The 25,142-nt window shown below is 40.9% G+C and overlaps 1 protein-coding gene and 1 long non-coding RNA gene across 9 annotated transcripts in view; one reads left to right on the forward strand and one right to left on the reverse strand.

The window, feature by feature from the left end:
* Positions 1 to 25,142, forward strand: part of LOC310882731 — a 673,777-nt gene that overhangs the window by 47,020 nt on the left and 601,615 nt on the right. The gene's annotated exons all lie outside the window — the stretch shown is intronic.
* ITCH (itchy E3 ubiquitin protein ligase) overlaps positions 1 to 25,142 on the reverse strand; it is a 66,103-nt gene that overhangs the window by 40,788 nt on the left and 173 nt on the right. For 2 of the 8 annotated variants that reach the window (XM_083801861.1, XM_083801858.1), the window contains exon 2: positions 5,734 to 5,805. The exons of 3 other annotated variants lie outside the window; for them this stretch is intronic. The gene's annotated coding sequence lies outside the window, so the exon portion shown is untranslated. Of the gene's footprint in view, positions 1 to 5,733; positions 7,078 to 18,664; positions 25,080 to 25,142 lie in introns of those variants that run through there. 3 more of the 8 variants (XM_083801859.1, XM_083801860.1, XM_083801862.1) reach the window with 3 other exon arrangements.

The following is a 25,142-nucleotide window of genomic DNA, read 5'->3' on the forward strand; positions in this document are numbered from 1 at the left end:
CAGTCTAACCCACAAGTGCGGGCCTTATCACCTGCGTGCCATGCAACACGGAGTTTGAGAAAGGAGACTGGATTTGAATATTGCCAAATCTTTACCAGATTCCAGATGCAAATCACACAAATCTAAACCCAGCTTGAGTGAAAAAGCTTTTAATGTTTTTGAAAGTTATTCAAATGTACAAGATTTTAGAAGACAATTCTTAAGGCTGATCCTGTTCTACCAAAACTTGCTAGGTAACCTTTACGCTTTAAGAAAGCGGTTGAATAAAGTGTCTAGACCAATACAGACATCCCAGACAGCCTAAAGGAGTTGGCATTTACAAGACAGCTGCTATTTCCACCTGGAGAAATAATACCGCACACAGTACAAACGTAATTACTGAAGGTGATAATTAATTTACATTTGAAGTCACACAGTAAGCACATACAGCAGAAGCATGTTAAAGCTATTTTCATTTCTAAGCCTGCAGATTACGCTTATTAAAAATATTTTATTTATATTTTACCATTTTCATTAAGAAAATACAGAAAAAAATTCCTATAGCTTAATCACATGTGAAATGACCTTCCTGAAAACACATTAATCTATCTGAATTAGCACACAGATGTGCAAGTGCTTACACGAGACCTGCAGTTCTTACTAACTAGCCTAAGTCAAATTTCAAGAACCTACTGCCTCCCAATACTTCTAAAATTAAGAAATTATATCACACATTGTTTAGTTCTCTCAGCTACTGTAAAGTTTCTAATTACTGTTCAAACAACAAAATTGAAGAGTCTTACTTTGTTGAACATTTGCTAAAACGTAGAAGCTCTTCAGTTATAGGAAGCTTCGCTAGTTAAGCAAGGAAGGAAGGGGGGAAAAAAAAAAAGAGGTCTGTAGGACAAAGCATCAAGCAAGCTGGCATGTCCTTGTCCCTTTGTTCACCTTCCCCATGCCCTGCACATTTTACCAGCCCTGTTTCTCTTTGTGTTTTTGGACACCTTGTTCCCCGCACCCTTTCTGCTCCCCTTCTGCCAGCTGAAAAAGCCTCAGCACACGAAGCACAAGAGCTGGATCCCAGCCATGCGCGCACAATGCCAGGTGTCCAGCAAGGAGCCATCGCTCAGCTCACACTGCAGCTTTTCTCTCAGCTGGGCACTAATTTCAGTCTCTTCCTTGCCGTGCATGTACACACACTATCCAGATTTTTCGTAACTTTTAGAAATTTTATCATCTTTGATACCTCCAGCTCCATCAGTTTGTAGCTGGACTGGATATCAGCAGGTAGCACAGGTCGCAAAGTGGCAAACAGAAGAAGGGGAAGAAGAGTACAGCAGGAGTGACAGTGTTAAGTGTATTTACCTCGCTTTCTCAGGAAGCATGCTAAAATACATTAATTACTCAAACAAAAATCCATGATGATTAGTGAACAACATTGAAGGAGCCTAATCAAACTGCAAAAGGTAACAGTACTGTAAGTGACAAAAATCCCATGGATGGCTGTATTTAGATCTAATTTTTAGCATTTAACTCCTCTTTGTTTATGTAACAAAGACACACAAAAATTAAAATCTGGTAAGAAACTGCTGTCTTAGCAGCCATTTTTTAATGGTAACTGCACGTCGTTTCAGCTCAAAAAAACAGCCTAGAGCAATTTATAAGCATAACTGCAAAATAAAGACTACAATCTTGAATAATTATAAAAATATTTCCAGTTTGTTTTATTACAGTAGGGACAATACCAAGTATTCTGCAAAAAGCAGACATCTTTCTTAAAGACAAGCAATTCTGTCAGCAGCTAGATGTGAACAAGCCATTAAGCGTGAAGTTATGAATGCTGACAAGCACGGTAACTGTACTAGACTTTTGGTCCCCTTGCCAATGGAAAGGAACACAATGATTGCTTTCAACCTGTGTTATAAGTCATCATTTTACAAACAAAAATATAATTCAAGATATAGTAATGCAACAAGTACTTCTACAAGTTGAAAATAATTATCATTCCAGACAATTGAGAATCCCTACTCAACCTTTTCTTGGGCAGTAGAAAATTATATGCATCTTCATAAATATTTAGTTGTTTGGATATTTTTTTCTTTAAATTATAGTAAGCTCATATTGAAATTTTTTTCTCCTGGATGCCACTACCCATTTCCAAGAAACATGCCAGAATCTGAGATTTGGGAACATTAGTTGAAAGGTTCAAAAGCTGTGATAATAGAGAAGAAAGGCAGGGTAACAGACATTTGAGAGCGTGATCGCATAAGTTTAATTTTCTTAAGAAATGAACACAACCACACAAATTATTTAGCATATTGAAAGACATAATAATATAGCATAATATAGAATTAATGTTTTTTGTCAGTAGAAATAACCATTGAAATGCTTGCCTGAATCGCTTTGGTGGCTACATACATCCTCCTAGTTAAATTTATTTTTTGTAACATGCTACAGTAATGTGCAGTTTATTAGATAAATTATGCTACATTAGTCCGGTACAACTTTCTGCTTTGTAAACTGGGACCATTCAGCAATGCTTGTTGATTTTAAACCATCTGACAGCCTTTAATTTTAAGCCGCCCAGAATTTTCCGCTGTTTTATAAGAGCTGAAAGACAGCTTTCATTATTCTTCCTTTGTGTATGTGCATGCACAATGAACTAGGGACTGTTATTGTTTTAAGATGGCTTGCAACAGGGAGCACAGCAGAAGATGCATCAGCCAACATGAGCTTCAGAAGTTTACATTTCACCTTTGGAAATGCAACCTTAGTGGAATTGGGTGGTAACACACAAGAAAAAACAAAAGAAGAATCTGACAAGTAGAATATGTCCCAGGAGATCACGGAGCCACACTTTCCTCCCAGTCCTGACCTGAAACCACGCCAGCCACGAGCTGATCCTGTCTTCTCATTCCTTCACATGGCCATGTCATGCTGCCCCTCTGCAGAGCTCTGAGCTCCTAATGCAGTCAGTCCACACGCTTCATATCTCACTGAAATTCAATCTAATGCTAGTAAGATTCAACCCAGATTTCATTAGGTTCTATCAGGTTAATAACTACTTGATGCTTCTGCTGCTCCATGTAAAAGTGCCTCACCTCTCCTTTTGAAGAGAGCAGTACAAAAGCAGATATGCAGAATTCATTAAGCTCACAATATAAAGAAAACAGCAAGGAAAAACACCAATAAATGCCATGGACAGCTGCAATCACATAAAAGCAGCAACATTTTTTGCTCACTTAACAGCATCTTAGCAAGACAAACTGTGGTTGTGCTCAGTTTCAAAAGTGCATATGCCACTTTTTGTGCTCAGACAGGTTGGAACAAACACAGCTTAGAATAAATCCACTTCAGTCACAACCTTAGTCCACACACGCTTTTGGGATTCAGTTTTTTGAATTTCCACTCTCACCATAGTGCTTTCTCCAAAACCTCCCCTACAGCATGACATGCAGTTAGGCCAAGCTGCATCATCTCCAGTGGCATTTTAATCTACAACAGCAAAGTTCATCACCAAATTTGTCTCTTGCGTTTGTTTGTTGCAGAAGATGAAATTCTGGAGGGCCACAGCCCAGATATTATCAACACTTTCAGAAAATAGATGGCAGGAAGGAAGGGTCTTCATTTACTTTTGCCTTAAAAAATCGTGAGAAAGAGTAGGAAGAAAAGCAGCCTTGAGTGCTTCATGGCTGAAGTGAAGAAAGGCAAAGAGTTTCTTCCCCCCCAAAAACAGGGAATGTAAGTTGCAGAAAAATGCTATTGAAGGCTACAAAGATCTTCGGAGTGTCATGCCAGTTTAACTTGGGGGAACTTCATTCATTGATGGGATTCGTTTGTTAAAGAGCTGACTTACTAAAAAAGGACGTTTTATTTCGTATTTATTTGAAACTACAGAAGACACAACAGGGTCACAGAAGGAAATACTGTGACTGTATATTATACTAGCATAGTTTTGAAAGTATGCTGGCATATATTCTTTACAATTCAAAGAATAATGAAGCAATTGCCAAGTCAGCGGCTGAAAAACCTATGTTTGTTTAGTTATTAATTTTAAGAACATAAACTCAACTGTTGTTTAGAGGTGTACCAATGCGAAGTGAATTTGCTATTTGCAGTAACGAAAATATTTCTTTAACACACTAATTTTAACAATGGTTTTGAAAACCTGATTGTGTGCACAGGAACACAGACTTTTGGAAAAAGCGTAAGCTATTTTATTAACAACTCTTCTAATTAAGTCCCTTTTGTGACTTTTTTTTTTTAAAACAATGGGTATGCGAGTTGTGTACCATTAAGAGATTAGACTACGTATTTCAGAGAAAATTCAAACTCACTTGTTGTCTATGTTAATACTGTATTTTTTGTGTGTGCAAGAATTTAAATACACATTTCCTCTCCCTCCCCTTAAAACTCTGAAGCCTCTTTTTAATTGCAGGCATTCATATTGTGGAAAAGTTCTTCTCTCTCAAATGTTGGATATAATTACCCAGCAAGACTAAGCACAGACAGCTAGCTTTCTTGCTTAGCAAATTTGCAGTTCGTTTAACTGTTCAAATTTCAAGAAGTGGTTTTAAAAAGCTGCTTTTATTGGTTTTTCCTTAAAATAAGTTATAAAGACACGGTCAGTTCTGCCCAAGCAAGTAAGATGACATAAAGAAACTGCTGAGTAATCTACTATGAAAAAAAGAACAGACACAGATTATAAGAGTGCTGAGTGCAGGTTGGAAAAGGAAGCAATTATGAGGTTTGCATCAAGGGATGCTTATATAAGGAAGGGAAGCAAAGGAACAGCAGAGTGCAGCTTAGCTCCCTTAAGCCATTATGGCATGTGAGCAGCGCTATACCAATTCACTGAAAATGCAGTAAAATCAGAAGTATCTCTGCCATAATGCATCAGTTAAAATTCAAAAGCCAGATGCTTAGCAACATCAGGCATCTAAACACAAGAGGAATATTAAAATTGTTACAGATATTCAGAGCAAGACTGTAGCTCTCTTTACAAAAGAGCATAATTTCATGACAAAACGTAGTATTTAAACCAAATACTTTCATATGTAGTACCAGCAGTTACAGAGCACACCCACTTACAATTCAAGAACCGAAAATTAAGCAGACCTGAGACTTTTTCAAGGGTTTGAATTTACATGCAGGAGCAGAATCACAAAGCAGACTCACACCTCAAATGAAAGCAACTCCCAAGAGCTAAGCCAGCCAGGCATCCGAGGAGTGCACACGTGCACAGCAGGGCGGGCAAGGCCCTGCTGTCCCATCTCCAGTGCTATCAGAGACTCAGCTCGGCAGAGCACAGCCAGTGCAGATACTGCAGTCAGCAACAACTGCGCACCTCTGTCTTGCTGTGCGTAGCTCCGCTTAGCTATTTACAAAGCTAACACGCAAGCAGCTGTTCTGATAACAATGAGCGAAGTGCAGACTCAAAGACAATATACTAGCTAAAAATATATTCTTTGGGAGATACTATGTAATCACTTTGGGAAGCAACTCAAGTGACGTGACCTTTAGAGGCTGCAATAAAGCAATAAACCCTGTGCTACGGGAGAAGAGCTGCCCAGCTTCCGTCTGTCCTTGCCCTGCTAAGGACTGATAATAACAAATCCTGGACACTGAAGTAGAAACTTTATCCATTATGTTGTCTTATCTGCATATGCAAATATTTTGTATTTTCCCCATCTAATTAATTTACACAAGGCATACAATCTGCTGTATTTTTGGCTCATCACCAGAATCACCTACCTGTTGTCTGCTTACAGACTATTTGTACTCCCTTTCAAAGCGTTGTAGTACATCAGTTAGAAGTCACACCTCCTGTAAATCAACAAGTCTAGTTATATTTTGTGAGATTTTCTAAATCTATTCTAGGCAACTACCTGCCTCAATCTTTTTACTCAATGTGTTCCTGCTACACATGAACATTGTTGAGAAATGTAACACATTAAGATTGGTATGAACAAAGAAAGAATGGAAACACTCATATATAAATCAGCAAAAAAAAGCAGAGCAAAGGTTAGAAGAACAGCTTTCACTGACAAACAAAGGCGCTTCTTGCAGCAATAAAACAGAGAACTGTCTTGCTGTCAAGACCAGGATGCCTTCACTCTGTTAAGGCCACAGCAGAGCAGCCAGCATAAAAGCATGTGCTTAGAGGAGAATGACAAGAGGGTGACAGCACAGCACCTCTGTCATTCTTTTACATGTTAACCCAACAGGAAAACATGCTGTAGCTATGGGGAGACAGATGCTCCACACCAGGAAAAAACAAACAAGTAGCATTAACATTCACTTAAGATTTAGGGAGGCTGAAGTAAGCCAGAGTCTGATGCAAAGGCATGCCCTCAAACAACTGTTGACTCCCAAAGTGTCTGAAAGTTCCACCTACGAATTATCTTGTTGTCACTACAGGGACATCAGGGCATGATGAGCAGGGGCCATTAGTGACCCCCATGCTGCATCCAGGAGCCACCTGCGCACAGCAACGTGCTGCTGCTCCTGGGTAGGCGAGGCAGAGACAGCAGGGAAATCCCTGTGAGATCAGCACAAAGGGGTAGATGGACGTCAGATCTGTCAAAGTAAATAGCACGCTCCCCTTCTGTAGAGTCTCACACAGAACTGTGTTAGTTTCCTGCAACCTCACACACACCAGGGAGCAGCAATCAGTGCCACCGTGCCAGTTCCCTACAACAGGAGCAGGAGATGGCTTCACTGTCATGGACATAATAAAAATTACAGTAGAGAAGAATAAGTAACAGCCTTAAACATCTTTCCTAAACACACTTGGACAATTACTTCTGCAAGGCTAATCCTTAGGTCTGAACCCTTGATTTTCCTAAATATCTCCCTTGATACCTACTTCAAAGGGGAGTTGAACATGGGAAACTTCTCTGAATCCAAACTTTTTTTTAAGTTGGAACCATTTAACCTGGCTATCAAGACAAAGAGAAAGACAAAAGAATGCTGGAAATGTTGTGGGCAGACATTCGGTGACACTTCCACGCTGTAACTTTTACCCCAATACCAGGGATAACCAGTGCTCCTTATGCAAACGGCACAGATTAGAAAAACTGGTCCATCAGCTTCCACCTGCAGAGAAGAAAAATGCTTTCAACAAAACTGCTTGCAATCCAAATTAAAGCGTCTTCAGGCCTCCCAAACCAAAGACTTGCATCAAAATTACAGAGAATTCATTCATTACCATTTCTGTGCACCAAAGACCTGCTTAGAGAACCTACAGCGTAGAAGATTTTCCTGTGAACTTTCTATAACACATATAGTATTTGATACTGAAGAAGAGAACTGGAAAAAGGAAAAAAAAAAAACCATGCAAAGAAACAGCACTGCAATACACCAAATTGAAAGAAAATAAAGCAATGTAATTCAACAGCTGTTTCCACTTTCAGTAGTACATTTGTAATTCCCCCACCGTAAGCTGTCCTTGGAACAGACTAAAGCTGTGGCAGGCAGGACAAATGGCACAAACTGGTTTTGCTGCCAACTGTCATAACTTGCCAATGAATTTCCTTCCTAACCTAAAAGGACGTTGGCTTTTACTAACTTTTAACACATGTTCATAAAGGGGAAAAAAAAAGGAAAAAACTGTAAATGAACATTATATGCCTTTTACTTAATTCTAAAAAGCCTGGCAAGAAAAGCCACTGCAGAGCTGCAGAAGATAATTAAAACCATTTGTGAAAACAAAGATAGCCTATTTTTATTTCAGCTGTTTCCTTGTCATGCTACAATCCATTCCAAGGAAGAACAATAATTCATATATGCAAACCACTAAGCTGAAACTGGTTCACTACTGTAATCTTAGAAAGAGAGATTCTTGAAATGGCTTGTTCCTAAGTACCACAGTTAGAAAACAAAATAGATTAAACTTGGCAAGCACGTTAACCCACAGTAAAGAATATTAAACTTATTAGGAAGGCAGAAGAGGAGACAATGAAATAGTATCTTTGTAACTACCAAAAATTTAGAAAACTGACTTTTAAGCTATGCTGGAGTCACTGTTATTAACTGGGCATTAACTGGATTAACTCCTGCATTTTACAAACTATGGCTTTTAGTAATTCACATTGTCCTTTTTAACTCTTTAAGAGAAGTACTTGTAATAATGCAGTTTCAACACAATGCTGCATTGACTCAAAACTACGTCTTTTCCCAACACTCCTGTGCTGAGGTTTCAGGAGACAATTTCCGTGGCTGTGCCCAACCAGAGCAATGTTCCAGTTTCTGGATGGAAGGTGGACAGCCACCTGGCTGCCTGCAAGGCAAGGCAAATGGCTTTTCATTCCACAAATCCAACATTCCAGTTTATTCCTTTTAAGCCTTAAAGTGTTCAAGTGTTATCACAGGCTGGTTCTGTGTGTGCAGAGTAAGAGATTATTTATAAGGGTTGGCACTCCTTTACCCATTTCATGATGGGCTAAACTATTTTTCTAGGCCCCCTTTTCAGCAAGGCTACTTTGTTGAACTTTTTAAGTCGCTATTTGTTGACTTCACTTTAGGCAGAAACAAATCCCTAAGCACATGACTACAGAACATTTTTACATAACTTAACAAAGATGACTAAACAAATTTAGACTCAAACCTGTCTTTACAGCGGCTGGACTACCGTGAGTGCACACAGTTTAGTTGCATCACGTCTTTCAGTATGGTTTAAAGAAAGTTCTGCTTCCAACACACAAACCAAACTCACAATCAGCAGCCCACCAGCTGACGATACTCCGATCAGAGCTGCAGCATCCAGAACTGGGGGTGACCAACTACCCACAGTGAACCAGGCTCTCTGAGCAAGTGATACCCCTCCTTCACAGGAAGGCACCTCCAAATCCATGAATTTCTCTCAACTTTTACAATTCCTTGTTGACTGTTATTGCAGATCTCTGACAAAACAAACAAAAAACCACCAATTGCATCCTAACAATCAGAACTGTTGTGTCTTGTAGAAATTAATTACAGCATTTCTTTTTAATTCTTCCACTTCCTTGCACTGCGAACTCTCTCCTGTATGAAGTTTTGTGGAAATACAGCTCTCAAAAATAAATCCATCAGTACTGTAACTTCAGGGGCATCTCTTCCCTTCCTCTCTGAAGAAGGCAAGATGGTTACAAAGAGTAAAACAGAATATAATCTACAGACATGTATTGATAGAACCCTAATGAGCAAAGCCTTTTCTTATTTCTTAATTTAAAAGTAAGCATCATTGTATTTCCAGGTTTCTGAGAAGAAAATATCTAGAAAGTATAAACAATGCTTTCCAGTGGCAACTCTGGAAGGGAATTTCCCCAGGGGACAGACAGACAGCATGCCCAGACAGCAGCACACAGTCACTGATAAACTCTGCGCTACCAAGGGATGACCAGGGGTACTGCTTTGGGGATGTGTTTCTTTACAGGGGCTCCTCCAGTGCTATGTTTTGGGTTTGTGGTTCAGTGTTGATAACACACTGATGTTTTAGCTGTTGCAGAGCAGTGCTTGCACAGAGCCCAGGGCTTCTCAGCTCCTTGTGCTGCCCTGCCAGCGGGGCACTGGGGGTGCACAGGCAGCTGGGGGGCACAGCCAGGACAGCTGGCCCTAATGGCCAGAGGGACACCACGTGCCATAGGGCGCAAAGCTCAGCAAGAAAATCTGGGGGAAATGAGGAGGAAGGGGGAATATTTGAAGTTATGGCATTTGTCTTCCCAAGAAACTGTCCTGTGTGGTGAGCCCTGCTCTCCTGAAGCGGCTGAACACCTGCCTGCCAGGGGAAGTGGCGAACGGATTCCTTGTTTGCCTTTGCTGGTGCAATCAGTTTCTGCTTTACCCGGGGAACTGCTTTTATCACAGCCCGTGAGTTTCCTCACTCTTCCAATTCCCTTCCCCATCCCACTTGGGGTGAGTGGGTGAGCAGCCGCGTGGTGCTGAGCTGCCCACTGGGGTGAACCCACAGCACCAGCACCTGGGAGCATCACTGCTCTCTGGATTGCAGTTGTTTCATGTACATAATATACTACAACATACAGCCTTAGTTACGGTTTACCCAAGTCAGACTGTATTCTAACTGTAGAAATACACATATATATTTTGTAATTCTGAGATTATTTTTCTCAATGCTACTCTAAATAAATGTCATCAAAAAAGACAACCTAGAGCACCAAACAACTACTGAAGAGAACAAGTTCAAGACAGTTACAGAACACAGTTATCAAAGCAGCAGTATCTTTCATTAGCTGCCCTATAAACCTCATTTAGCCCTACAATACATTTATGCTTCAACTGGCTCTGAGGCTAAGCAGTTCTTCCTACAAAGCAAAAATCCTCACCCTAAGCACCTCAGCTGAGTATTAATGTTTGTATTAGCAGCAGATTGTTTTGAACCTTACCCTGAAAGCATTAAAAACAAATTTTCTGAAGAACTTTTCTCAGTCACCTCTTGCCTTTCGCTATGGGAAGAGGAAGGAAAGAATTTTCTCTGGAGGCCTCTGTTTATCACTGCTTCAGCTATGTGACACAGGAGCAAGAAGAGATGGTCACACAAATCTATAGGCCATAAGCTACTTACTCATGGTAAGCAATTAATTTTTAATTAGGGCAATGAAATAATCTTAATGTGATCACCCAGAGCATAAACATTAACTCAAACTGGAAGTTATTTTTCCCCTTCAAGCAATTTTCTTCCTTGAGGTCTATTAACTCATGATTGCCTGGAAGAGATTTTCCTCACCTCCCTCTTACCTGTCTTTCAGTAGTTCTAACAATTTTACTGAAATGCAAGAAGGGAGCGTAATAGTCAGGAAAAACAAAAATTAACACTTCTATATTTAAAACAAAGATATTCAAGGACAAAGTGTTAGTCCACATAAACAGGTCTTAAAAAAAACTTATAATAATACACCATAGGAAATTTTGCCTATCGTGTGCCCAGAACATTAAGGACAAGACAAAATATGTAGAACAGGTAGTGTCTTTAGAGCAGTGATACAAAGCCTTGGGAAAAATTTCACTGGCTGAGAAGACGAGTTTACTTGGTTTTACTCTCAGACATTTCTGAAGGCAGCCTAAACAACTATCAAGCAGCATCTGTATCTCAGAACCTTCCCAGACAGATTTTAATTCTCCACCATGCTGCTTTTAAAAAAAGCTTTATCCAAAATGATCTGAAAATAACATAAATAAAAATGTGCTATTTGAAGAGCATTTGAGGAAACACAGGTATCTTAAAATGAGAACATGCTTCTGTGAAGCACTTTCTCATTTCCTCGCAAATGTGTTTCATAGACTCAGAGAACGGTTTAGGCTGGGAAGGACCTCTGGAGGTCACCCACCCCAACACCCTCCCAAAGAGGGCCAGCTTCAAAGTGAGACCCGGTGCTCAGTCAGAGAAAAACAGTTCTGAATCCGTACACTAACGTAGCAGCAAGATACAAGCTGTAATCACTGTATCTCGAGAGAGAACCAAGTTTCCAAATATCACAACAACAAAGTGAGTGGCTCTGTGGTTTTATACAAATGCATATCTCATTTGCGTAATGCATAACTGGGCACAAGTGCCTTCCACTCCTAACATTTCGGGCCTGTCGTACGTTTCTTCCATACTGCTAGTAAAATGTAGTAAGAGAAACTTTCAGGAGACTCCCCAGAAGTTATAATACAAAGTTGCTTAAAGATGCATTCCTCAGAAATTTTCTTCCTCTTAATATTTATGATATTTTTTTCCAATATAAATTTGCACATTCGTTTCATCTGGTTCTCAACTGAAAGACTGAGAACAGCTTCCAAGCTAACCCCTTCTAACGCACTCACTGCTTTCCATAAATAATTTTGGGTTTAATAACGGTAATAACTATTCCCTCAACACGTTAGGCTCTGTGTTTCCCTGCATCTTTTATTAACAAAAATCCACACAAGTGCTTTCCCTACCAAGCTATCAGTAAGAATTTATTTTCATTTTGTGCCTTTTCTTAAAGACTTCTATTGCTTCTTAATTTTCTACACTGATCACATTGTACACATTAAAGGCAAACAAAAATAGCTCCTTTCTTAAAGTTGAATTTAAAAATAGGCCTACTGCTTTTTAGCTTGCATTAACTTATTGTGTGTTTTGATGGCTTCTAGGCTTCACAGGGCGAAATACTTGCCTAATGTATATTATTTCATTACAGACCTATTTTTCACCTCTCATGCTCTAATCTTTCTAAGAACTTCCTTGCATGCACCTTTCAGAAGTACCAGAGTCAGCCCACCTCCTTGTCCCAGCACATTTTAGAACTGTAAATCTTTTTCAAGCCAATAACTCATCAATTCTTACTCTGTCTTCCTGCAGCTTTGCCCACATCAACACAAAGTGCAATCTCACAGAAGTGAAGCTGGAAAGCAGGGCCAGCCTGTGGACCCGGTACCAACACCGCACGCATTTCTGGAGCTTTACTTCGCAGCAGCTCTGCCCTGATCCCATGGCCAGACAGCAGCTGGACTGCACATTCCCACTCCATTTCATCCAAAAGCAACTCAGCTTCTTGGAGCCAAGCTCGTTTCATAAGTCAAACCCAAGGGCAGCCTGATTGCGCTCAGGACACTTCGAAGTGCACCTCTCGCCCAAATTAAAACACCAATACAGGTGCGTTCCCGCTTTCCTCTTCTTCACCTGTTCCTCTCTGGCTATACAGAGTACCTCGCCGGGTTTAAGTTATGCCTGCTGACTCAAGCTCATTCTTTGGCATGACTTCTGTTCTCTTTCTTCAATTCTATGAATTTGACTGTTAGCATCTTCATGCACTAGTATGCCTAGTTACTTTGTTTCAAAAGATTTCTACCTTTCACTGTTTTGACAGTTTCAGTGGTTCACCCGAGTGCACTGAGAAGCGCCTGTTACTCCCTTTCAGTTTGGAGATATTTGCACAGAATGTTTGCTTTGTTTTATAAAAATATGCAAAGGAAGTCCCAAAGTTTCCCATTCTCCATCATTAGGAATAGAGCTGCTTTTCGTGATTCTGTGATACTGCTCTAGCCATTTGACCTATGGACACTAAGGCTCAGAGAGATTAAATTAATTTGCTGTCACCATGCTGGAGACTATTCTGGAGGAACTGTAACTACTGAATTTCAGAATCCTCCCCATCTCTCCTTTCTTCTGCATACTATCAAGGCTAAAAAAAACATTTCTATGAAACTACTGGAAAGACATTACCACAGCAGTTAAAATTAAGGAAATAAGGATCTAACCGATTAAGGCCACATTTAAAGCACATTTCTATTTCACAAGAATGAACAATGCTATAGGTGAAAGAAAGCTCTGATGATGAGCAAAGTGCTCGTGCCCTGACACAGGCAGGAGACTGGGTTTCTCCTGAGGCCAGAGCTGGCGACTGCGCTCAGCTGGGCCACAGGACCACCGGCGCCACATGAAGGGCAGCAAGTAACTGAGCGGCACTCCTGGTGGAAATACAAATGCCTTTTCTTTGTAAAGAAGATAAATTCCAAGTACAAAGTACCTATGGAGATGACGAAAAACTGAACTTTCTTTTCCCACTCATTCTACATACAACAGGTAAAATAATGCATCAAAATTTCAATTTCTGCCAGCTCTCTGAAGGGACGTTTGAGCCCGGTGAAGCCCGTGCTGGGCCACACAGCAGCAGAAATGTCACTCGGCTCCCTCTGAGTGACTCTGCAGGTTCCTAAAAGGTTCCTGGGGACTGAAAAAAGCAAATGTCACTGCTATCTTCAAAAAGAGCAAGAAAGAGGATGCAGGAAACCACAGGCTGGTTGGCCTGATCTCAGTCCCTGGGAAGGTCAGGAAACAGATGCTCACAGGAGCTATTTCCAAATATTAATGACAAGTTGACTGGGATTAGTCAGCATAGATTTAGGATGGGGAAATCATGTCTGAGCAACCTGACAGGCTATGACTGGCTCTGTGGGTGAGAAGACAGCAGCAGATGCTTGCCTTCAGTGAGGCTTTCAAGGCTGTCTCCTGTAACATACAGACAAGCTGAAGAAGTCTGGGCTAGTTTAGATGTCTGTGAGGGGGGGCTGAACTCTGGCAGCACTGTGATGCTCAAAGGGCTGTGCTGAGTAGTACAAGGTCCAGTTGGAGGCTGGCCATCAGTGGTGTACCCTACAGTATATACCCCTTGGTCCACACTGTTTAACTTCTTCATTTATGACCTGGACAACAGGACCAAGCCGACCCTCAGCAAATATGCTGACGCAAAGCTGGCTGGAGTGGCTGATACACAAGACAGGTCGCTACCACTCAGAGGGACCGCAGTAGGCTGGAGAAATGGACAGACAGAAACCTAATGAAGTTCAACAAAGTGCAGAATTCTGCACCTGGGGAGGAATAAACCGATGAACCAGTAAAGGCAGGGGGCCAGCTGGCTAGACAGCAGCTTGCAGAAAACATTGGTCCTGTTGAAGACGAACTAGCAGTGCTTTCTTGCAGCAAAGAAAAAGCATCAACAGCATCTCCTGGCTGCATTAGGACAAGCATCACTAGCATGATCAGGGAGGTGGTCCTTCCCTTCTACTCAGCACTAGTGAGACCACACCACCAGGGAGTGTACTTCTGGGCCACCCAAATCAAGAGACACGCGGATGTACTGGGGTGAGCCCACCAAAGGGGGCAATGAGATGACAAAAAGATGGGAATGTGACATATGAGGACAGTCTGAGAGCTGGGATTGTTAAGCCTGGAAAAGAGAAGGCTCAGCAGGATCTTATCAGTGTGCATAAATAACTGAAGGGGGTGAGGGCAAAGAAGATGAAGTCAGGCTCTTGCCAATGGTGCTCCATCCTCAGAGAAACTCCAAACCTGATTGAACGTGGTCCTGAACAATCTGTGCTCACTGATGTTGCTTTAAGCAGATGGGTTTGGACTAGTTATCTCCAAAACTCTTTTAAAGCCTCAATTTTCTGTGATTCTCTGAATTCCCTAAAATCAATCATTCCTGTTCTACCTGTTCTGTTCTTCCAGCCCGTTCTCTTTAGGTCTCTGTCTTGCAGCTGATTCCTCCTCTACAGAGACATCTATCAAGTTGGGCTTCGTTTCCCCCCCCCCCCCCCCCCACCTCAGCTGAGGTTCCTTTTCAGTGACCAGTTATTGATGACAGCTTAAGTGTTACCAGTCCGAACAGAATGGCACAGTCCACATAAACAAGTAGGCACTTTCTTACGATTCAGTAATCTTCACCTTCAGTGTCAGCTACTTTAGTTTCTCCAGCTCTTCCCAAGGCCTGTATTCAAATTCAGTGCAAAAGCCTACACTAGGTATTTATTCTCACTTTTAAAGACCATCTCCTTTTACCTTTTTGCTGATCACTATGAAAAACACAAAACCATGCAGCTTGAGTCAGCCTTCTACAAAACGCCCAAGACTGAATGTACCGAAGTATTAAGTAGCTTCAACTAACAACAATAAGGTAAGGTGAGGTTGAAAAACGTGAAAAAAATCAGGGCCAAGTTTAACTGTCCCCACAGAAAGAATGTCATTGTATGCTTTATATGCACAGTGTTCCTGGCTTATTTTATTTTCTTTTGCACTGATAAGAAACCTCATAAAACATTCACATAAGGCTGTTTTGGAACCTGTGGAATCCCTTCATTATTTACATAACACCAGAGATTAGAAAGTCATTGAATATCATTGCTGAGACTGTTTATTCAAAAAACTGTTTTACTTTGCTATCAACAAGTGTCCGACTGCTTGTGCCTTTAAGGATTTCCCTCATTTTAACACATATTGGGATAACTTTAGAGAGCCCATCTGGACAGTTAATCCATACCTTGCTCTGCATCGCTTCCATGCGCCTACAAAGTCTGCACGCCAATTTCTCCAGTAATTTCAATCAAATTAATTACCCTATTTTGCCTAGAAAAAAATCCCATGTGTGACTAATTCGGGTTTCAGAGTCACTCAAGGGTGAGTGTTAGAGTGCTGGTCCTCTAACACTTTCTAAAAGTTCCTCCTAGGTATCCATATAAATTAATCCAAACCTCTGTGGGAAAAATGGCAGTGCAGTTTCACTTCTGATACTACAAGCACACAAAACTATGCTGCCAAAAGTCTCCATGTTGTACACAGGTAAATTAATTATGGAGGCATGATATAGCTGCGTACTAAGCTGACAAATTCACATCAGTGTGCTGTTCTACCAGGCTAGCCTTATGGTTACAACATACCCGCTAACTTTCACTCATTCCACAGTTCCCAGTGCATACATTTAGCTCCCCTAACTCGTTATTACAGAAATACCTACGTAGCATTGCTGTTTAGATTACAGTCTTATGATCTTTTTCAATTAAAAGGCTGAAATCATTAACCTTCACGAGCAGACTTCAGAAACACTACTGAATGCAATTTGATGCCCACGGGGATGAAGACAAAGGCTGGCATCAGTAGCTATGCTGAAGCACCACTTGAGCGTTAACAATATTGGTTATTTTGTGATTTGGCATCAGAAGAAAACTAATGGTTTTGGTATTACAGCTATTTTAAAATGTATTTCAAAGGCCTTACCTTTCATGTGCCTGTAAGAATATGAATATTATAAATGATCTCTATATTATAAACTGTTGCAGTAAACCAAAATACAAGACCACCACCTTTTGCAGTTTTAAAGTAAGTTGCTTTAGAAGCAGTTACATATTCAGACGTTAATAACAGAGGACAGCATCTACAGAGCATTTTGTAACCTGTGCCCATTAGTTTTTCTTCTTGGTCAGTGCCTGTTTCAATCTATTTTCCCACTCCACTCTCAGCACTACACTTCATTATCAATGGTACATACACATCTTTATTCATACTAACCTACAAACCAAGGTTTTTACTCTTGGGAGAATGAAAAACAAAATTTGACCATTAAATTATGCTCTTACCTTTAATCATTACTAAGTATCACAATTTACTATTTCACTTGTTTTAAAAAGTAGTGTTTTTAAAGGCTGTTATATATTAGTAGTCTACACACCTAGAACCAAAACTATATTCTGCTACTTGCAGGACTTAAAAGTAGCAGATATATTTTTCAAAAAGGTAATAAATCTGATACCAAAGATTCACGTTTACATTAATGTAGGTATGATCGCTACAAACCTGTACAGCACGCTGCACACCTGCTTTAATAGTTTATCTGTACAATTCTGAGGATTTTCATAAACAGCACTGATGAAGGTGTGCATGTGTACAAAGGCACCTCTCTCTTGGGGTGTAACAGTGAAGAAAGCCACAGAAACAACTCAGTTTCTTTGCTCTCATGAATGTGGACAACCTGGGCCATGGAAGCATGAATATACACATACTGGCAAATTGTATCTATCACCTTACAAAAACTACCTTGCAGAACAGATTCCGCTGTAGGTCCCTGAGCAATGAAGTGAATCAAACCAGACTGTGCAGATCTGCAATTCAAGTTGGCAAGGATCACCAAAGAAATGAGGAATCGCTCTCTGCCACCAGTGACATAACCACAAATCTGAAATGTGCTGATTATTTGAAATCTCTTGAAAAAGAAAGTTTCGTCACTTGCTGCTTATAACTGCTCTACCAAATGAGGTGGCACAAGACTTCTCCTCTTAGTAAAGCCAGCTCTAAGAACCAGAGACTGCTACTGTAGCCAATGCACAGAATTTCGTAGAGCTAGCTAACTAGGAAGGTAAAACACACATGCATTGTCCCACAAGAAAAATAAGCTTCTTCTGTGAATACTCTGAAGCATTACAAACGACTGAAGAAACAAGAACTGGAAATCTCCTATATGCAAGAAAATTACATAATATTCCTGTGTGCTAAATTCAGTGCCAGACAGAAATAAAGGTTGATTTTTTCCAACCTAAATTATGCATTATTAAGCAAACAAATCAGAAAGTTGTAATGTAAATGATAATCTCCACATTTTTGAGATGATTTAAGCAAACCCTGAGGTAGCTGATATTCTGCTCTGGGTCACTGTCTTTTGTTAGACTATAAACTGCTGCTAACAAGATATTTCTTCCCAAACTCAAGATTTTGCTATCTAATTGCAACAGAGGTCTGTCACCTGCTTCCTAGGAACCTTTTGCCAGTGGCAACATGAAAAAATAGCCAGGAGTGGACAACATAACCATCTCAAACTTGCAAAATGCTCCTGTTTACTACGTTCCAGCTCATGCCTCCCTGAAAAATAAAACAAACTATAAGAAAAAAGATGGCTTAGAACTGCTCCATTATTTCAATATTCCCAGCCGTCCTGTTTTATTCTGGTGCAGCCCTAAAACAATCAGAAGATAAAGCAGACCTCTCTTTTGAAATCTTGGGTTACCCAGAAGACTGTAGTAATTAACATATTTATGTAATAAATTAATTAATAAATAAAATTATTCAATGAAAGTTTCAGTCTTTACATCCCAGATCTTTTGTATGCAGAACTGAAAATTACACATTTGAAAAAAGAACAGGACTATCTGCTAACAATAAACATTAATGACATCCTTCAATTTAAAGTAAATCACCACACTACAGGGGTACAACATAAACACAACTGTGAGGAAGCTTAGAAACATCTCCCACATTAAAATTTTAAAAGGAGCTAGAGGTAACCATGCAGTAAGTGTGGTGCCAGGGCAGCTCCTGCAGTTATCACGGGCGCACACGGGCGCTGGGCAGCCTGATACTGCCGGAGGAGCGGTCCTCAGAGTGGCTGTCCCTCACCTTCTCCTCTCTTCCTCCCAGCCACGTTGAAGCTTGCGTCCATCTTTGGGCCAGCTCTTGCACTAGATTGACACTTAGTGACCTGTCTCAATTCAGCAAACCCTCAGGGAAAAAAAAAAAGCCTGATTAACGGCAAAACAATAGTTACGTTTTTTTTTGGTGGTGGTAGGTTGTTTTGTTATTTTATTTTAATATTAAATAGTCAAAGGCATTCCCAGGAATACTACTCTACATGGAGAGCGTAATTCAGCATAAACACAATTACTACACCATACAGACATACTACACAACACCCCTTCGCAGCTTACTTTTCCCTGCATTATCACGCAAACAAAAAAGCTACTTGCATACTGGAGTACAAGAACAGGCCCAAAGGGCCCTAACACTATGTAATCACCTCTTCAACCATCAAGGCACTCTTCCAGTCACAAACCCTAAGTCACCTGAGGTGCAACAGTCCTACTCTAACAGTTTAAGACGCTTTCTTATTTAGTTGCAATGCACAGGAATTTTACTGCATTTGATTTTAAGGTGTGGTAGCAGAAATATAATATACGAAGTACAGAATTTGCTATTTTAAAAATACGAAATGAAATTCCAAAAAGGAAAGAAATTCCAACTACGACTGAGGCTCTCTCCCCCAACAGACCCTGTCCCCACTGTTACTGGCTGCAGCCTCTCCACCCCCAGCTCCTGCATCGCCCAGCCCTTAACTGGGAATTCATTCGACATTCAGCAACACAACTCCCTGGGAAGTTCACAGCTTCAAAGGAAACACACAGCAGTCTGTGTATTTTCACCTCTAATATCAGCATCAGGAATAGTAATTTTTTTGTTCAGATGCTCACATCCCAGACGAACAGGAAAGCAAGACTTTCCTTACATGTTATCTTCTGCTTTAATAGCTCCTGAATTGTCACTAACACCACAAAAGCCTTGCAGTGCTCAGGGCCTCGTGGAGGGGGAAAGGAAAAAGGAATGGCACACCACGCCTTGCAGGACTCTGTTTCAAACCATTAACCATGGAGAATGCCCAAAGAAACCACCGACAATAGCTACAGGTTCCACAGAGAGCCAACCCACCTGTCCAAACTAGATTTCAGATCAGGGCTTAAATACATTGATTCTAGGGGTGCACAGCGAGAAGAACAGTGAGAAAACCTGCGTCTTGTGGTAGCTTATTCAGTGATGTGAACTAGATTTGGGTCAGGCAAATGTTTAACAAATGCAGCTCTGCTCTGGAAATTGTCATTGTAATATACAACACATGGCACGTTTGCAAAAAGACAAATAATTCCACTTATTTCACGTGGATAAGTATTCTGTTATTTCAGAATACTCCACAGGCTGCCTCTATGTTTTTATACTAACCTGGGGGATTAATAACAAAAATGTTGAAGTAGCATCCAAAAAAGATATTCCAATGACTCACCAGTAAACTCAGTTTAACAAGCACAGGAATGAGCATGCCAGTTATCTGCACAAGTACCACCCACTGATCAGAAGGTTTCCTCTGCATCTTTAGGTGATGAACATTTTACCTTCAGCATTTCCCTCCTCGTTCCTGTTACCATGATGCACTTTATTCCCCTTCAAACAGCTGGAATAAGAAGCTTCTTTGAAGACCGCATTATTGATGACAGAACATACACTGTAGGAACCACACACATTTAGAAAAAGAACAGCCTTGCTATTCTTCCATGAAAAGGCAAGTAAGAAAATACAAGATAAAAAAGTAAGTGTGATGGCTTTTTTTTCCCCACTGTTTTACAGAATGAAGTGCCCTTCACGTGCAGGATCACCCCAGGAGGTTTGAACTTGAAAAGGGAGGTGTTCAAGTAAAATCCAGTGAAAATAAGGAGCTCATCATTTTCCAACAACAGGAAGCAGGTCAAATAACAGCAGGTCAAATTAAAGATCATGTCAAAGACATTATTCGCCTTGTGACCATTTTTATACATTAACCGTTAATTTTCAATCCAGTCTATGGAATGATATAGTCAGAGCAGTACGAGGGACACAGATACCTAAACACACACACTTGTAAAGGTAAGCTAGATGAAGAGAAATTACTCCGTGATACAATGGACAATTCAGGCTGTGACAAGCCAAAGTAAGAAAAAAAACTCATAACTGAATCTCTATAAAGAAAGAGCTGATTCCATCTAGCTGCATTGCAAATAAAGAGAAGAGCAGCTCACGGCACTGGCAGAGCAAAAATTAGTGTCAGCAAAGCACAAACATAGAATTTGAAGCAACAGGTCTTTGTCTATTTAAATGTGTATGAAGCCAGCAGTGAAGAAATTAAAATTTGGATATCTGACCACTCTAACTGTCAAGCAAGAGTAATGATTATTAATATATAATTAAAAGACAACAAGCACTGGGAATAGGAGCAGGCACTGGGGATGGATGCTGACCAAAAGCACATTGAAAATTAACGTAATCCACTCTTTGTCTCTTTAGCTTGCCCAGCATCTAGTCTTCCTGAGCTTTTTTCACTGTACTGGAAGAAGCAAAGCTCAGGAAGGCAGCAACTGCTTCACTCTGCTCTCAGACGTAATCCTGCAGAGTACGTGAATGCCTCGCACAGGCAGAAGTTCCACCACAACCATGGGAAACTTAAATAAAACAGGCTGTTTAATTTCTTAAGTAAATTAATATGCTCCTGGTCACAAATTTATGCTCTTGATGGGTACTCCACTGCAAATGGCTTTCCATTTCATGATGTAAAGAGTAAATCCGAACCAGATTATACACCCATGCCTTTACTTTGCTTTTTCTTTCTATCCAAGCTCTCTTTAAAGCTTAACTGATCTTTCTTTTGCTTCATATTAAACTTCAAAAAGATTTCCAGGTATCTAGGTAACACAGAGAGAAAAAGGTATGTCCTCTTGACAAAAAGCCAGACCTATAAACAAAAGTAAACAGCACAAAGATTTTACAAAGGCCAATATCAACAGCCTCTCCTTGACAGCTCCAGTTTCCCTGCCATAATCTGCCTAACCTAAAGCTCGAGATCTGTGCAGCTCAAGAAAAGGTAAGTCACTTACCATTATCTTCTCTTGAAAAGAAACAGGGCTGCACATGGTAATACTTCAGTAATCCACCTGAAGAAAATAGGTCTTTTCTGCTCAATGGCCACACTATTTAAATGCAAACTCTGAACTTCAAAACCAATTATCTAAATGCAAACATGTTAAGTAGTTCTGTGCCGACTGAAACAATAGGCATCTTCTACGAGCACAGTTTAGAATAGATCATGCAGGTGGGTGGAAGGCATGCATTATCAATTTCTAAACGGGAGGACCTTTTTTTTTTTAAAAAAAAAAAGAACAGTGTATTAACATACTGCCAGTTTTTTTTTTTTAAATAAAAATATTTGAATAACCAGTGCAACAACATCTAGTATCACATTTCCTCAGAGAGGAAAAAAAGAAAAAAAACTCTGTCCTTGATGTTTTATCAGGAATTTTGTTCTTTGCCCCACTGTAGTAAAGGGAGTAATTCCAGGCATAACTTAAAAGCTGGTCATAAGAAATGGGGCCTTGGTTTCTTTAAAATGTTCTTTCCCAGTTTGATGCAGTATTTTCATTTCATCAAAGTGCAATTTGCAATTCTGATGAAGAAAATGATCAATCTTTCAGCTGCAAGAACTCTGCACAGTAAGTAAAAGCTGAATGCCAGCCACTTGCAGAAAACTCTCCAGTCCTTATCGCTTTACACTTCACGCAAGAGGGATGAAGAAGAAAAACTACCTTTCCCTCTCCAAAATATGGGCACAGAATTAGCTCTGGTAACGGGCAAACCACAGCCCAAGAATACAAACAAGCAGGTTGACTGGCTAAAACCTTTAAAAATACTCAGTTTACGAGACAGTAAAAAAGTAACTTTACAAACAAAATGCTCCCAAGCTAGACTGTAATCACTGCTCGTCTACTTCCTCTTCTGAGGTGAGCACACACTTCAAAGTGCATCGGCAGTTGAGCAAAGTGCAGTTACAGCACGCAACTGAGGCCAGTGCTCTCCTCCAAGTTATGCATGCCTGTTCGTTCTCCTTAGCTGTAAGGGCACAAAGCAGTTCCTCCAATTATGTATAAATAGAGCAGACTAACAAAAATTAGAGTATTATATGAACTTAACTGGACAGCCAAACAAAGTCTTAAAAATAAATAGCAAATTGGCGATAGCAATCCCAGAATCTTCATAATTATCCTTTCTAAGGTTTTCATTCTGGTCTAACCCTATAGATGCTTTTTCCTTGCTTTTAAGGAGAAATCAAATTGTTTCAGCTGCAGCACAGGAAGCATTTTGCCAGGGTTGAATGTTTACCACTCTGCTTATACAGTCCACATTTACAGATGTTTGTTTAGACGTTGCCATCGACTGATACAGATAAAGTTAAGTGACTTACCTATTGTATGTGCCACAAAATAAAAGAAAAATAATTTTTAAAATCTCATTTAACATTTTTTCAAGCAGTCCAAAGGCAAGCTTTCTTAGAGATAATGACAAATGTAAACTCCACATGAGAAATATAATACTACTTTAACACCTGTCTTCCTATTAGCTTATCTATTCAGTAGTTAATTTCACAAATCATTCTGAAACTTACAACCAAAGAAACAAGACAACTTCATATTTCAGGCCCGTCTCATCACAGAAGAAACATAACTTAACAGAGGGAGAGAAAATTGACTGAAGAAAATGCTGTTGCTTAACCAATAAATTCATATGAATAATCTTCTCTCAACCTCTCTTAAGACCCGAAATAACTATTTAATCTGTAAGAAGCTTTCCAAGTTAGCACTCGGAAGTCTCAGTTATTTTCCACTGCAACATCATCTTTCATGTGTACTGTATCAGTTCTTTGTTTAAACACAAGAAAACTCACTTTAGATCAGAATGGTGCATATTACCCTGATGATCACTTGAGGTGAATGCATTCAGGACAGTGATTAAAACTGTCAGTCAAACCACAACTAAGAATGCACACCAGATGAAGTTCAGATTTAAACGGCTGTAGCTAAGAGCAATATAATTGTAATTAAATCAGAACTGCTTTGGTCCTTCACTGTAAGAAGAGAGAAGTGATTTTTTTTTTTCCAAACAAGATGCTTTTTAAAGCAATAAAGAGCTGATGACAGATTGCAGTTGATTTTTCATTCTTCTATATGCCTTGTTCAGGTCAATTCAAGTAATCAATAGCTGGATCTATTGTCATTCTCTCAATACTGATTGTCATCATTGGAATTGGTGCAAATTTCTCTGCTTTACTCTGCAAAAAGGACAAGTAGCAAGGTAGCAGAGATGGAATAAAGCAATGAGAAACTCATTTAAAAAAAAGAGCAATAATACCTTGAGAAAAGATGGTTTAAAACCCCCTGGTTTCTGATTTCTTCAATTCTAACCAAGCTATATAGATTAGTTTAACTCGGAACATTTTCTGAAGCTTCAAGGGTAAAGAACACCACACAAATGACAACAAGTCATAAGTGCTAAGTGCTACGCTCGGTCTTCTCTCTCTGCATTATATGCAGATACAAAGTTCTTTTGTCAATTTAACATCACAAATTACACCTATCAAAACAAGCTGAATGCCCGGATTTCAGAGCCAATTCCATCAAGGCATTCATAATCTCAAACAGCGTCTTCTACTTTCACTTGGATATTATCACCACACAAGGTCAAAAACCCCTATCTGGCAGCAGGAGGGTTAACAGCTAGAACTTATCCATGTTTCCAAAATACAGCAGTGGCACCAGCAGGAGATAACACAGTTCACCATAAACCTCCACCCCAACTCGTACTTTATCACTGGGTAGCATTACTTTATGGCACGGCTGTATCTTGACAAGACAAAGACAGCAAACCCTCGTAAAGCGGCTGCAGCAGCCTTAGCTGGATAAGACCCCAGAAGAGAGGGAACGAGATCCTCGGAGGAGACTAAAAACAAAGCCTGCAGGAGGGGCTGTGCTACGGCGCGGCTACCGGAAAGCAAAGCCTGTGACGGGAGCAACCCCCAAGGCCCCGAAAGGGCGAAGGTCCACGGGCTGATCTCTGCCACAAGGAGCCCGGAGAGGATGACAGGGGCCGACTGGGGAGGGCAAGCAAACACTGGAGCCTGGGTGCCCGGCGTCGGGCGGCCCCACCAGCAAAAGCCGGGAAGGGCCCTGCACACAGCCCGGCAGCCCCGCAGGGGCGCGCCGGGGTCCCGGCACCGCCGCCCCGTGCCCTGGGGAGGCAGAACGATACCCCCGGCCCGGCAGCGGCCGCCCGGCGCCCAGGGGAGGCAGCGCGGCGGGGCCGCCCCTCGGCGAGGCGCTGCGGGGACCCGGAGCCCCTGGAGGAGCCAGGCCCGCGCCCTCCGGGGTCCTCGCGCCCCCCGCCTCTGCCGCCCGGAGCCCAGGGGAGCGGCGGGGCCGCCGCGCCTCCCCCACAGGCCCCCTCCCCGCCGCCTTCGCCCCCGCCCTCCTTG

This window comes from Anser anser (assembly GCF_964211835.1).
Source record: "Anser anser genome assembly, chromosome: 16".
NCBI classification, from domain to species: domain Eukaryota; kingdom Metazoa; phylum Chordata; class Aves; order Anseriformes; family Anatidae; genus Anser; species Anser anser.